We start from the raw sequence: 13,371 nt of genomic DNA on the forward strand, positions 1-13,371 counted from the left end.
GCTAATGCTTTAAAATTTGAAATATTTTAAAGCCTATATTTAGATTGACCCACATTTTCTATTTAAAAACAGCTGAAACACTCCCAAACACCCAATTTCTCTGGAGTAAAGCTGTTTCGGGAATCTACATATATTAATTGAGTCTTTCCACAGCACAGAAATACTAGTATCAGAAGTAAGCAAACACCACAACTCTCCTAAGCGAACAATACAAAAACCAATATAACTCAGAAAGTTTTGCTGTATACCTCTAGATTCAAATCTTTGACCTGGCAGCATTTGAATCTTCAGTGAGTCTATTTTTATAGTGAGCTTCAGATAGTCAAAAGTAAAATGGGACTATTACGATTACTGGGAAGGCTATGCTTTGATTTTTGAGAAGAACCAAGATGTTCAAGTCCCTAACACTGTTGTCACTCACCTCTTTCTAAAGTCCCCAAAGGCTCTTATAGTTGTTTCTCCTAATATTTATACCTTCCAATGACAAAAATGAGCTTTACTGTGGTTCTTTTGCTACTAAATCTAGATGTTTCTGCCCCGTTGGAAGGCTCTCCAAGTGCTGTCAATACAGGAAGATTTACATCAAAATAAGCAGCTACATTGAAGACTCAGCAAAAATGTCACTTGAATTTGTTGTCTTCCAAGGCTACCATTCAGGTTTCTTTACAACGATTTCAAGCTGAATTTATTGGTTATTTCAGGGTAGGCCAGCTAAAGCTTGACTTAGTCTCTGCAGGGTCTGATGACTGAAAGGTGACAGCTTAAGCAGACCTAACATATAAGCATGCCATGAACTGCTGCAAGGCACATCAAACTGCCTGAGTCTGTGTGTAATGGACATGTTCCAAACATAAATGAGACACCTTCTGGCCAGCCGCAGCAAGAAAGAAATAATTATGTAGTATATAATATAAAATGCATATAATAATGGAAAATAGACGCAACACTAAAGCAAACAGGCAAGCAAAACAAAAGCCACAAAATGAAAAGCCATGTATGTACTAATATGGTGACATAACAGCCAAGAAAAACAAGCTCAAGAAAACAAAAAGTACATAGCCGCAAGCTTCTACCAACCCAGAATAGCAGGCAAAGCTGATGGCTGTGGCTTTACTAGCCAAAAGTTCTCACAACAGTGAAGCTGTTGCTATCTTTGAGGAAGTAGATGGAGACTCAGAATTCATTTCTCAGCATCTCAATTCTAGTCAGATGCAAACTGAGCAGACATAAGAATGGTAGTTTATTTCACATTACTGACCTTTCAGAAAAAAAAATTTTCAAAATGACCCAGTGCTTCCAAATGATTTCATTACCACCACACCCATATATATATTTTTTGGAGAACAGTGTAGGAAAAGAAAAAAACCAAACCGCAAAAATACTCTTCAGCACTCCATAATTTGAAAATGGCGATTTTTGTCTCCTCTGAATCAGAAGTTGTGTAAAAACAAATGCAGTATATAATCTTGCATCATATTTTATTTTGTTATAATTTTTAATTGCTACTGCCTCATGATGATTTATGTCGCTGTTGAAATACTTTCCTATAGATGGGACAATGTGCAGAATTTCATGCACTAAAAATAACTGTAATGAATTCCACGAGAGCACAAATGGTCTACAGATGATGCCAATAGCACACCATTTTGATCCTACTGGTAGAGAAATAAACAACTGCATCAAACCAACTGCATCAACTACAGTCCTACTGCTCCCCTCCCTCATTTCCTCCCCTCCACACCTTTTTTAACCTTTGTACAACATAAAAACCTCAGCTCAATCAATTTTTCTGGAAAACTGGTTAAAACAAGCACTGATCAAGAGCTGAGATCAGATGTTCCATGTTTCAGCCTGGAGTGAATTTTTATTGAAAGAACAGAAAGAAAGAGTTTTGTAATGGAAATACCAACACAGAGGCTTTGCAAAAAAATGCTGCAAATAGCACCAACAGAATACTCCTTTGCAGGAAAGTTGTTTGTCAGAAGCATTTCTGTAAGTGCTAAGCCTAAATGCAATTCATTATCTGTGCCATCAACTTCAAACCTCAACGTCAGTAAGCTTTCCTGTCTATGCAGGTTTGAGAGCAAACCAATGAGAAAACTCCACCACTATTGCTTAGACAAGGCTAGTGCTTACGTGGAGTCTTCTTAGAATCTTATTTTCAAACTTTATTTATATATCTAAGACTATATCCTTATCTGTATCTGTTTAGAAAGACACCAACTCCTCCTGTGAAACTGATAGCTGTGATGGATGCCAGAACTTTTTCCCAGTTTCTGTGTTAGGTATATTTTGCTAAGGGTGAAGTTGGATCAGAGTAAACAGTGGCTGCCTAACTGTCCAGTCCTGGCTCCCTCACCCTGGGGCAGAGGAAGCCTTCTGGGAGAGGGGGACTGCTCCCTCAGACAGCAAATGAACAGTCGGTGGCATTGGAGAAGGCAGGAGTACTTCTACGCAGCTACCAATCTCCAGGCACAGAGACTGAGCAGAGCAGTGGAGAGTAAACCCTTGCCAAGCCTGGTTGATGGAGTGAAGAAGCCCGTAGAGCCTGAACAGAAGCAGCTACTGAAAGGTATCAACTGGCAAGCAGAAGCTTGAAGGACAAGACATATTCCTCAAGGAGCTGGTGGAAAAGGAGGAGATTTATTTACTGTACTCTGTATTTTATCCCTTTCAGCACATCTGATATCTACTTGATTAAAGAGGGATCTCGTCTAGTTTATTATTTTCTATTTAAAGGACGTGAGCTTCAAAAGCTTTCTCTAAGCTTTTTGTTTACTCTTTCTTTGCAGTGAGAATTGCCCCAAACAGGGCAATTTTACCACAAGGTTCAAGCCAACTCAAGCCGCTACCTTAGAAGTTTAAATAAAGTACCATGAAGTGAAATACAAAATGTTCCCTCTTATTTAATTAACAGCTGAAAACAAAAAGTAGAACATGTATGGGGACATTCTGCATGAATTTGGAGTTTGGTACACACGAATAAACAGATTTCCTATATACCGAAATGTCCAATGTCCGTGCATTGTTCAATACAAACAGCAGTACATAACTCCAGATCCCCACCAAAGGTCATGGGAAACACCGGGCTTGTCTTTGAAGTGTCTTATACTAAAACACAGCGCTGTATTGTACTCAGGTGGCAGTATTTATACCTCCACTTTTTAAGAAGGTTATACTATTAGCTCCACTTGTATGCCACAGGTAGTTTCTGAATATTATTTATTAGTTGTATCATGGTAGTGACTAGATGGCCCAGGTGAGTACAGAAAAGAAGGCTTTGTGCCTAAAGACTCTATAAGCCCTGTCCTCGATTGACTTGCATGGTTTCCCAGCCTCACTCCTACCTCTGTCTGCTCTTTCAGAGCCTTCTCTGGAAGCTCTTTTTTTTTTTTTTTCCATTTCACTTTGGTAGAAGCTTAACAGCTTTTCAGCCTCTTCCTGGGATTTTCACCTACATTCCTGAACCATTACCTTATCAATAGTTTCCATACCTACATTTTTGCATGGTACAGAGATGCTAGAAAAGGGTAAATATGCAGAACATGGATTTGATTTTGGGGAAAATACACCTATGTCGAACAGTAACAAAGAATACCACCACTGATGTCTCCTTCCTGGATTCTTATGTTGCAAGCACTTACAAAAAATACGAAATGCAACACGAAACAGAATTGCATAGTAAATTCCAATATGCCCTAAGTACATTATTTCAGTTTTCTGTAATTCCTAGGCATATATGATGTAGTTAATTTGCAAGGTATGAAATAATTGTGCATAAAATACCTGCTCCTCAGCAGACACACTTCATTTATTTTACTTGGCATTCTTTTTTTCTGTAGAAAAGATTTCCTTTCAGAATGTTTTCTGATGCAGAAACAAGCAACCTTAATAATTTGCATAGTGTAGATTATTATGAGTAAAAGATACAGTCAGATATTTCAGCTGCATTAATCAGCAATTGTTGAGTCTGATGACCATTGCAATAAACTGGTCTCCTTGTTCACAATCACAAAAAGCTGTACTTTATTTTTTGCACAAAATAATATAATGATCTAATGTAGTCATGTAGTGAAATCTTGCAATAGAAATTATATCAAAGAGAGAAAAGAAACCTAGAAATTGTCGCTGTCATGGGAAAAAACCCACATTTCATACTGGGTGGAAAAGGCAGTTGGACCTGTTAGATGTAGTAGCCAGAAAGCAGCATCTCTAATCTTATTTCTCTAAAATGACTACATCTTACTACTATTTGGTGTCATATATTTGAAGAATGAGTAAAAAACAAACAACAAAAGATCCGAATCCTCCAGAGTAATTTTCAGATGTTTTGACAATACTAACTTGACATATGCTGCTATCCTGGGATTCACTCAACAAAATTTCTTCTTTATGTTAGAGTTGTTCCCTCTGTCATGGGAATAATGTAACCATTAGTTGGAACCAGAAAGGCTTCTGATACTCTATAGGTCATGCTAAACTCCCAGAAATCTAATACTTATGAAACTGAAAAATCCCTTTGACTTTCAGATTCCAACTTTCTGAATGCAGTACCACCATCAAATCTGAAATAGATTTCAAGGGATGTTTATTTTGTTTCTGGATATACTTAGACGTACTTTAGATGGCCTATTGTTTTGTTCCTAATGAATTCAATATAACAAGATGCCTATAGGGATGATCTACAGCACTCACCAATAGTTGTGCATCAAAATCTGTCAGGCCACAGACCACCAGAGAAAAATAGAGAGGAGGAAAGTAAATGGAAAAAAAAAGTCAAACTATTACAGTTATTCCGTGCCTAGTTTTCTCAGCCTTCATACTGCTTTTCAAAACGTTTCAATTTCCTTTAAAAAAATCATATGCTCATTTGTCTGTTGCTATATTAGCAGTTTGCCCTTTTCCAACCAGTACGCAGTTACTCTACTGATGGGTACTTGCATGGTATGTGAACTCCTAATATTTTAAAACTTCTCAATAATATGTATGCGGAAAGAAAATCCTTGTTCTTCCTCTTTCATTTCCAGTCATGCAATTTGATTACTTTCATACAAGGAGGAATACAAGCCTAGGGTGGCACTGTGGTTATTTCGAAATCACATTTTCTATTTCTATTTCTGCATGTGGTTGAGGCCATTTTTACCTCTCACTCAAAATGAACTCCATAGCATTGCTTCTGTGAAACTATCACTTTTGCTCTTATTACTAGCTGGTCACGATTCCAACAGAGTTCAAAGGTCAGAAAGATAGACGATCTTTTAATTAGTCTAGAGTCATGACAGATTTCAGTACTGGGACAGAAACGTTGAAATTGAGTCTACTTTCACAAATAATGTTAATGTAGTCAGAAAGTCACTTGGCAATACATTAGAAGTTTCGGTACAACCTATTAGATTGGCTGATGTATGTACCGTTGGAGTCCTTTAAAGGTGACATCTTTTCTAAGTAAAATTAGCAGAAATAAAAAAAACTGAAGGTACAATACTGTGGACAGATCTTTGGCTAATTGGCTGTGGAACAGTATTCTGGCCACTTTGCAGATACATGATGATTTTTTCCCCATTAGGAAAGTGATTAGTAACACAGATATGTTCAGAAAGACATTCCAAACAGTGCCTTTCACAGTTTTGTGTCACTCAGATTTTCCAACCCATTCATGTACTTAGTGAGTAAATTCAGGGCATCACTGGGTTTCGTAGAAGGTGCTAAGTAAGGTTTCTGAAATGGAAGAACACCACACCAATCCTTGGAGATTAGTTTTACTTTCATTCCAGTGCATTTCTATTTCTCTTTGAAGCCTTCTAAGTACTTGGTAATCAAAAGGAAGAAATAACGAGGTCAACAGGAATATACTTCTACCTCTAATCATCTGGTTATCTTCTACTTTACACTTTGGCTTGCGATCTAATAAGGAAAGACTATATTGTTTTCAGCTAAGGAATACTGCTGAAATATTTGATTAGCTTATTTAGAGAACAATGTTCAACAGCAAGCAGCTTTCTCCTTTTTATATTTTTCATATATTTTGCATATGTCAAGGAGTACAGCAAACTCCCTTCATTAGAAGAGGTGCTGACAGTCTCACTAACAGAGGCGTCTTCTCTACACTTGCTTACTGCCTTGAAAAGGCCAAAGAACTGGGGACCCAGAACCTGTCCGTACAACGTTATCTGTTATTCATCAGGTCATGCTGTATTTATAGAATAGCTTTAGATGCTCATGAAGGAAATCCAAACAGCAAGGTAATTTCTTCAGTGGAATGACAGCAATTCTTCATTTCCTGCAATCTGGATAAAACGAGAACAATTTAAGGTGACTCTCAACGGCTTACGATCTTGAACACACCTGCTAAGTGAGGTGTCTCCAGCTGTTGCCAACTGACAAAAGAAGGTCTGGACGATGATATGCTCTTCATGAATGGAATAAATATGGTAAAACCCTCCTGCACGCCAGGTTTTCTGCACTAAGCCACATTTTCTCTCGCAATAATTTTCTGTATTCTCTTCAGTTTCCCTCTTTCAGAGCAATCAAGAAACATGGCAATATGCAAAAAGAGAAGAACTTGCCTTCTAGGGTGTTCATAATGCCTATTTTTGGTATTAAAGAGACACCGCACTTATGTTCTGCTTGCCTTTTGAGAATCGTAAGGATGACATTTATTGTCTTAGAAGGTCTGAGGGCAGCCTCACATTCACATAAGAAATTTCAGTTTCAAATCCTTCCAAAACATACATGTTTTGAACTATGAAGATGCTTTGTTGTTTTATCAGGTTCGAATAATGTTTAACTGTAGCTCTAAAAAACTAAAACAAAAATCACATTAGTCAGGATGAAATGTTGTCTTACAAGGTCTGCTCATCTGGTTCCTTATGCAATGGGGAATTACAAGATTTCTTATTATACTAATGCAACTGGACATGTGCCACAGCACTGTAGCCTAGAAAATCTTTCAAAAACATGCTTCTCAAATATGCAGCTGCAAAAATTAAAATTGCAAAATGATCTGGCATGGTTAGAGGTGGACAGAATTAAAATAAATGAGATTCGATAGATAAAAGTAATTGGTAGTAATTATAATCTTATATACCAAGTTGGAAACTGATATTTTGAAAGCAATAATGCAGGAAAGAAGCCCTGAGGATTACAGTGGAAATTATTTAACTGTATGTTCAAATGCAGCACCACTCTAAAAAGATGAATCCTATTCTTGGTTGTACTGATCCTGGCAATTACAATAAAACGAAAAAATAATGTTACAATATTCCAAAACTGCATATATCATACTGTGTCATATATTGTAAATTACAGGTAGAAACAGACTCTCAGCTGGGGAGGTAATTTCTGAAGGTCTACCAATGGAATACTACTGCATAAGTAATACAACGAAAATGAAAATAATACAATGGAGAGCGGTAATAGCAGCCCACACCTACCTAAGAAAATACTAATAGAAGTTAGAAATTTTTTTGAGGGTAATACTGAAAACATAAATTAGGATGTTTCAGGCTAAATAAGAGTTCATTTTAAGTGAGAAATATTAGATAATGACATTATTGAAGTAAAAGGGATAAATGAATACTAATCCTCTTGCAAACTAAAACAAAAGTACACAGATTTCCAAGTTTGTTCTTCAGTGAAGACCAGACCAGGCAGTTTTTCCTCATTCTACTGATGTTGATACTAATCACTGTGTTGACAGTATTTAAATGACTGCTGACCAAGGCAGAGTTAAGCTTGCTTAGGCATTAAAAACTGTCTAGCCAAATAGCACAGAGCTCTGCCAAGATGGTCTGTGTATCTTAAAGCACATCAATTACAGAATACTCACTTTTTTCTCTTCAAGATACTGCCCTTTACAGTCACTGCTGGCAACCCTCATGCACTGGCTTTAGTCAGATTCTGATGCAAGGAATCCTAAAGGCTAGGGAACATAGAACAACTCGGCCAAATTTTACACTCTTAGCACCGCTGGAAATCCAGCTTCTCCTCAAACCTGCCCATGTGCAGTATGTTTTCTATGCGTCTCTGCAGCTGACCATGTCTTAAGAAAGCTGCAGAACCAAATTATACCAGTATTTCTCTAACCTAGTAGATGGTGTCATTACAGTTCTGCTCATTCACTAGCTAAACTTAATGATCCCATCATACTGAAAATGTTTTTAGTGGCATTAATGAGGAATACTCATGGTACAGTCATGTTTATGGTATTGCTTCGCATTTCTTGGAAAGTCACAGTCTTTGAATTTCAAGAGTGCTGTCCTGTTCAAACATGTTCTCTCAGCAGAATTTGGAGAGACTTTCTCACTTATTAATGATCTAAGAGATCTCTCTCTAAGTGAGAACAGCTATAAGATGCCCCTGTTTTTTCTGCACTTCTTCATCATTCATGTAGATACATAAATTAACATCGTTCTTCCTGTAGCAGATGGCTACATTGGCTAGACATGCAGCAGGAATACTCATTTGTCCTAACTACATTAAGATGTCAGACTCCCTAAACTCCTGCTGCAGTCAGTGGAGCAATATAGATTCCTCCAGAGGCCAATTAAGAACAGGTCACTGCCTTGAAAATATTACAGAACCTGAACAAAACAGCAAAGAAATCATCAGTGATTGATGAGTGTATCTGCGATCAATCTAGCAATTGATTCCAGTACCAATGTAGAGTCAAACACTAATGTATATGTCAATACCGAAGATATTAGTGGTGTTAGTGATGACTCGCAGATCTCACTGTTGAGGGAATTGAAATATGGAACAAAGTATCAGGAGAGGTCTGAGATGAGTCTAGTGCAATTCCAGAGAGGATTCTCAGAAAGCTCTTTGGTGGTTTTAACATCTTTTATGATAGAGCCCTTTAAAGTTTTACGATGTCTCTCATATAGCCTAGCAGCATACAATCTGCCTCTGAACCACAAGTACACAGACGCTTCTTCTTTTGTGGGATTTGTCTTAGTTTTCCACATGCAGGTGTGCTGTGAAGGGAACTATCAGTGAGAAATGGTGATGGAAACAGATAATTAAGGGATTAGAGCATCTCTCATACAAGGGAAGGCTGAGAGTCTTGGGACTGTTTAGCATGAAGAAGCAGCAAATCATGAACTTAATCCAAATTCAAAAGAAAAATTTATTTCTAGACCTCTAATTTTCTGAGGAACCTGCTCTAACTGGACATAGTTGGAGAAGAAAGCTGGACTAGGAGACTTCCAGAGGTCCTTTCCAACATGAAATGTTCTGTGATCTTGTGATTCTAGATGCATCTGGAGTAAAGAATCTGTGTATCACAAAATTCAGGAACGTGACCAATCCTGAAACACCAATAACAAAAACCCCCTATTGTTGGGTATTCACAAAGATTAATCTTTAGCTTTTCCTATGTGATTTGCCCTCTCACGGAGCCTTCAGATTTGAGTCCCTCAGAAAAGGATGCCTGTCTCTCCCTTCACAGTCAATGAAAAATAAAAAACAGAGAGGAAGAGAAAAACTAGCTTTTCTAGGGTACACCTAGTTTGTGCAAAAAGACTTCCGGTGCAGCTATATTCCAAGCATGTGGTGACCTCACAAGTGCAGCAATACAATATTTTGAGCCTGGAGTGGTGGCCAGACATATTCGCCAAGTACTATGGAATATCATTTGGGAAAATAAAACAAATATTTGACATACAATGGCATAATAAGTACTGATAGCTGCACTAAATAAAAACTGTACTATGAATAAATGCATTACTAATAAACAGTAGATACCAACAGTAATAGATGCGTGGAATTATGCTACCATCGGTAGCATTTATCCTCAATATCTGACATTTTCGGGGCCATTCACATACAGCAGATATATTTGAATAAACTAGAAGAAACTTGTCCATGCTTAACATACATGTCTAGACAGAAAACCAGCTGAATGCATCCTGGCTTTTTCATTTAAACATTTATTGCAGATATTTTCTTTTTCTAAGAGCAGGGGTTGTTTCTATCCACAGTTCAAATTGTAGCAGTAGATAAAGGACTGAAGACATTAATTTGAAAAGCAAATATATAGATTAACTACCATTTACAGCTACATAGCTAGAGAATGCTACTTACACTTTACACTTGCAACAGATGATTAATAATATTGGATCTCATACCGCATTTTTTCTTAACTGGTACAGCCAGAAGACTCACCGAGAAACCGCCACAACTAACCTGCCTTCCATTTATTACTTTTGAAGGATATATTTCTATATCATGATCGTCATATGAAAGGAGGCATTGAATATTTAAAGATTGCAGGGAGTTGTTCCCATGTCGACTGTTCTTTGTGGCTATTTTTACTAGACTGTACATCACTTAAGTACTGGAGATACAGTCTAAGAAGAATTTCTGAATTTACTGTGCACTACTGATTTGTACATAATGGATCAAGAGTGACTTCCAATTCTGCTTCAAAAGGTGGCTGAGACATGGCACAAGCAAAGGTGGTGTTTGGCCTTCAGGGCAATGAATGTTACTGCACTCTTTCTTGGGCTTGTCGACAAAGTGCCCGTCAAAGGACATTAATTGCACATTTGGATGATAATATGTTCACAGCACCAGATGTAATAAAGAGTGCTGCCGTAACAATCTGCAACACTGGATACATGAATGTTTTTGATATCTAAGTTATAATATCCCATTTTTAATTATACCATGCCCTTGATTCCTCCTTCTCCCTCCTCTCTTCACTTCAGAGCTGATTCACTTAACTCCTTTTTACCTAGCATCCAACTACTTTTTCCTCTTGTCCAGGCAGAAAATTTAAGACCTCCATCTTAAAAAGTATTTAAAGAAAATAAACTTCTTGTCTATACACCTGAGCCTCCTTTCCCATCTTACTCAACTCCTGGTAGACTCAACAGTTCTAGAAAAATTTCAGATATCAAACCCACTTCTTCTGGTACACAATGCTATTTTAACACTCCCACTTTCAATAAAAGCAGGGGTTTTTTTTCTGTTTTCCATTTTGCTTGCAAACTCTGTTTGCCAAGTTTGATGGTCTCCTAAGATCTCCCTCTTGCCCTTCTTTATCAGGGTGTTTCCAAATTCTTCAGCCAAAACTTACTAAATTAATTTTATCTTTAATTTCTTTCCCCATAACAGTCATTAGTATACTCGATATTGCTTATCTTTCAACAGACAATATTTGTCCTGCCTCACTGATTCCATCCTATCCTCATTCTTTTTTCCTCTTACTCTTCATCTTCCTGCCTTCTTTTTCTTTGAAATCTTTCCTGACTGCACACATAAGCAGCTGTCACCAATCCTGTCTTTGACTCCACATGTTCCTCCATCTAGTCTCTTCCTCTTCTCCACACCAATCTTTAATTGATAAAAAAACCCCTGTTGGCATCCTCTTAGTAACACTTTTCCAATTTGCTGTAGTAAATACTTCGGTTTCCTCTGTGTGATAGATAATTTTGCTATGAGAATGAGGTCGCTGAAATAAATTAGAAAATAAGAAAAGGCTAAACCAATTGCATATGAAATACACATTGGAAATAGTGATTAGTAACTCTTAAAAGGGAAGAGTACATAAAATTAATTTATTTTTTTATATTTCCAAATATAAACTCCAAAGCACACTTTATCCTTTCTGTAACAGAAGTGCAAAAATGCAACAACTGCAAATTTAAATTACTTTACACTTATAAGCATCCCGAGTTGTATTAGGAAGCACGTTGCCAGCAGGTCCAAGGAGATGATCCTTTCCCTCTGCTCAGAACTTGTGAGGCCACACCTGCAGTGCTGGGTACAGTTCTGGGCTTACTCAGTACAAGAGACAGGGACATACTGGAGTGGGTACAACAAAGGGCCACAAAGGGGATTAAGGGACTGGAAGATCTATCATACAGGGAGAAGCTGACAGTGGCAGGACTGTACCCCCTGGAGAAGAGAAGGCTTAGGGGGAATCTCATAGATGTTTATAAATACCTGACGAGGGGAGTAGAGAAGATGAGGCCAGCCACTTCTCAGTAGCGCACATTGACAGGCCAAGAGGCAATGGGCACAAATTGAGATGTAGGAAATTCAACTTAAGCATAGAAAAGCTATTTTACTGTGAGGGCAGTCAGACACCCGCACAGGTTTCCTGGAGAGGTTGTAGAGTCTCCATCCTTGGAAATATTCAAAACCTGACTGGATGCAGTCTGGGGCAAACTGCTCTGGCTGCCCCAGCTTCAGCAGGGTGGTTGGACCACATGATCTCCACAGGTCCCTTCCAACCTCACTTATTCTATGGTTCCCTGATTCATACAGCTTTTATATGTACCATAATACTACAGAAAAATAAAACAAAAGTTTTCAAACATTCTTCTCTTTTCTGGCTTCTAAATTGTTTTCTTATAATTAACAACTGACATCCTGCATAGCGCTCTGTTGAACTGTACAGAAGACAACTGTTGGGGGACCATCCATCCAGTCTTACCTGGTATTGTTAAAGTGTTGACAGATTATTGTGATCTCCTCTGGCAATGAGTGCTGTTCAGAGTAGACTCTCCCACGAACATGTCTTTTGTCAGAACAACAAAGAATTTAAAAACCTTTGATTGCATCAGTGAAAATGTTTCCATTTAGAACAACAGAAAGGGAGGAGCTGAAGAGAAGGGAGCCTGCCAGACATTCGAGGTGAGTGCATATGGATGAACTCTCTCATGCTCCAGGGTCATCCTCTCGGTGGTTGTGATCTGTTCTCAGCTGCTTTTGTTACTTGTAGGATACCACAACCTTGAGTACCCCAAGAAAATTTTTGGATCAACAGTGAACTGATGATCCCAGAGGTCTTTTCCAACCTTAATGTTTCTATGATTCAATGAATTACAGCATCATGGTCAGAATAATAACAACAACAACAACAGAGTTTTGGAAGCTCTAGCAACTTAGATCTTCAGGGTTACTGAAAAGCCCAACAAACTACCTCTGTACCTAGGGTTAATTTCCCCATTGAGAAAGGATGTTACTGCTAGCTAGAAATTTAAAATGTTTCCTCCTCAGACCAGCAATCCCATGGTGTTATCAGGATTCAGCTGGAGCCAAAGAAATCTATTTAAGAAAATCCCTAGTAGACAAAAAAATGAGTTCCATAATCCAGTTATTAAAGTGCAGTCATGAAGTACCTGCAAATTCTGACTTACTGAATATGCTTTTGAACCCTCTATGCTTGGTAGACAAGAATCATACTGGATTATTTTATTTCCAAGAGGTCCATTCTGACAGCAGGGGAAAAAAAAAAAAATCATACAGCATGTACTAACCCTCAATTAAAAATTGGGATTAAAAAAAAAAAATAACAAGAATTTTGTAGAAAAAATGCTCAGAGCTAATACTTTCTCTAGTGTTTCCTAAATTTTGAACTTT

At 37.8% G+C, this 13,371-nt stretch overlaps 1 protein-coding gene across 3 annotated transcripts in view; it reads right to left on the minus strand.

Annotated features, from left to right (window-relative positions):
- The window catches only part of CADM2 (cell adhesion molecule 2), a 681,251-nt gene that overhangs the window by 130,142 nt on the left and 537,738 nt on the right, over positions 1–13,371 (minus strand). The gene's annotated exons all lie outside the window — the stretch shown is intronic.

The sequence above is a fragment of the Phalacrocorax carbo genome, chromosome 1 (assembly GCF_963921805.1).
Source record: "Phalacrocorax carbo chromosome 1, bPhaCar2.1, whole genome shotgun sequence".
In the NCBI taxonomy this organism is placed as follows: Eukaryota; Metazoa; Chordata; class Aves; order Suliformes; family Phalacrocoracidae; genus Phalacrocorax; species Phalacrocorax carbo.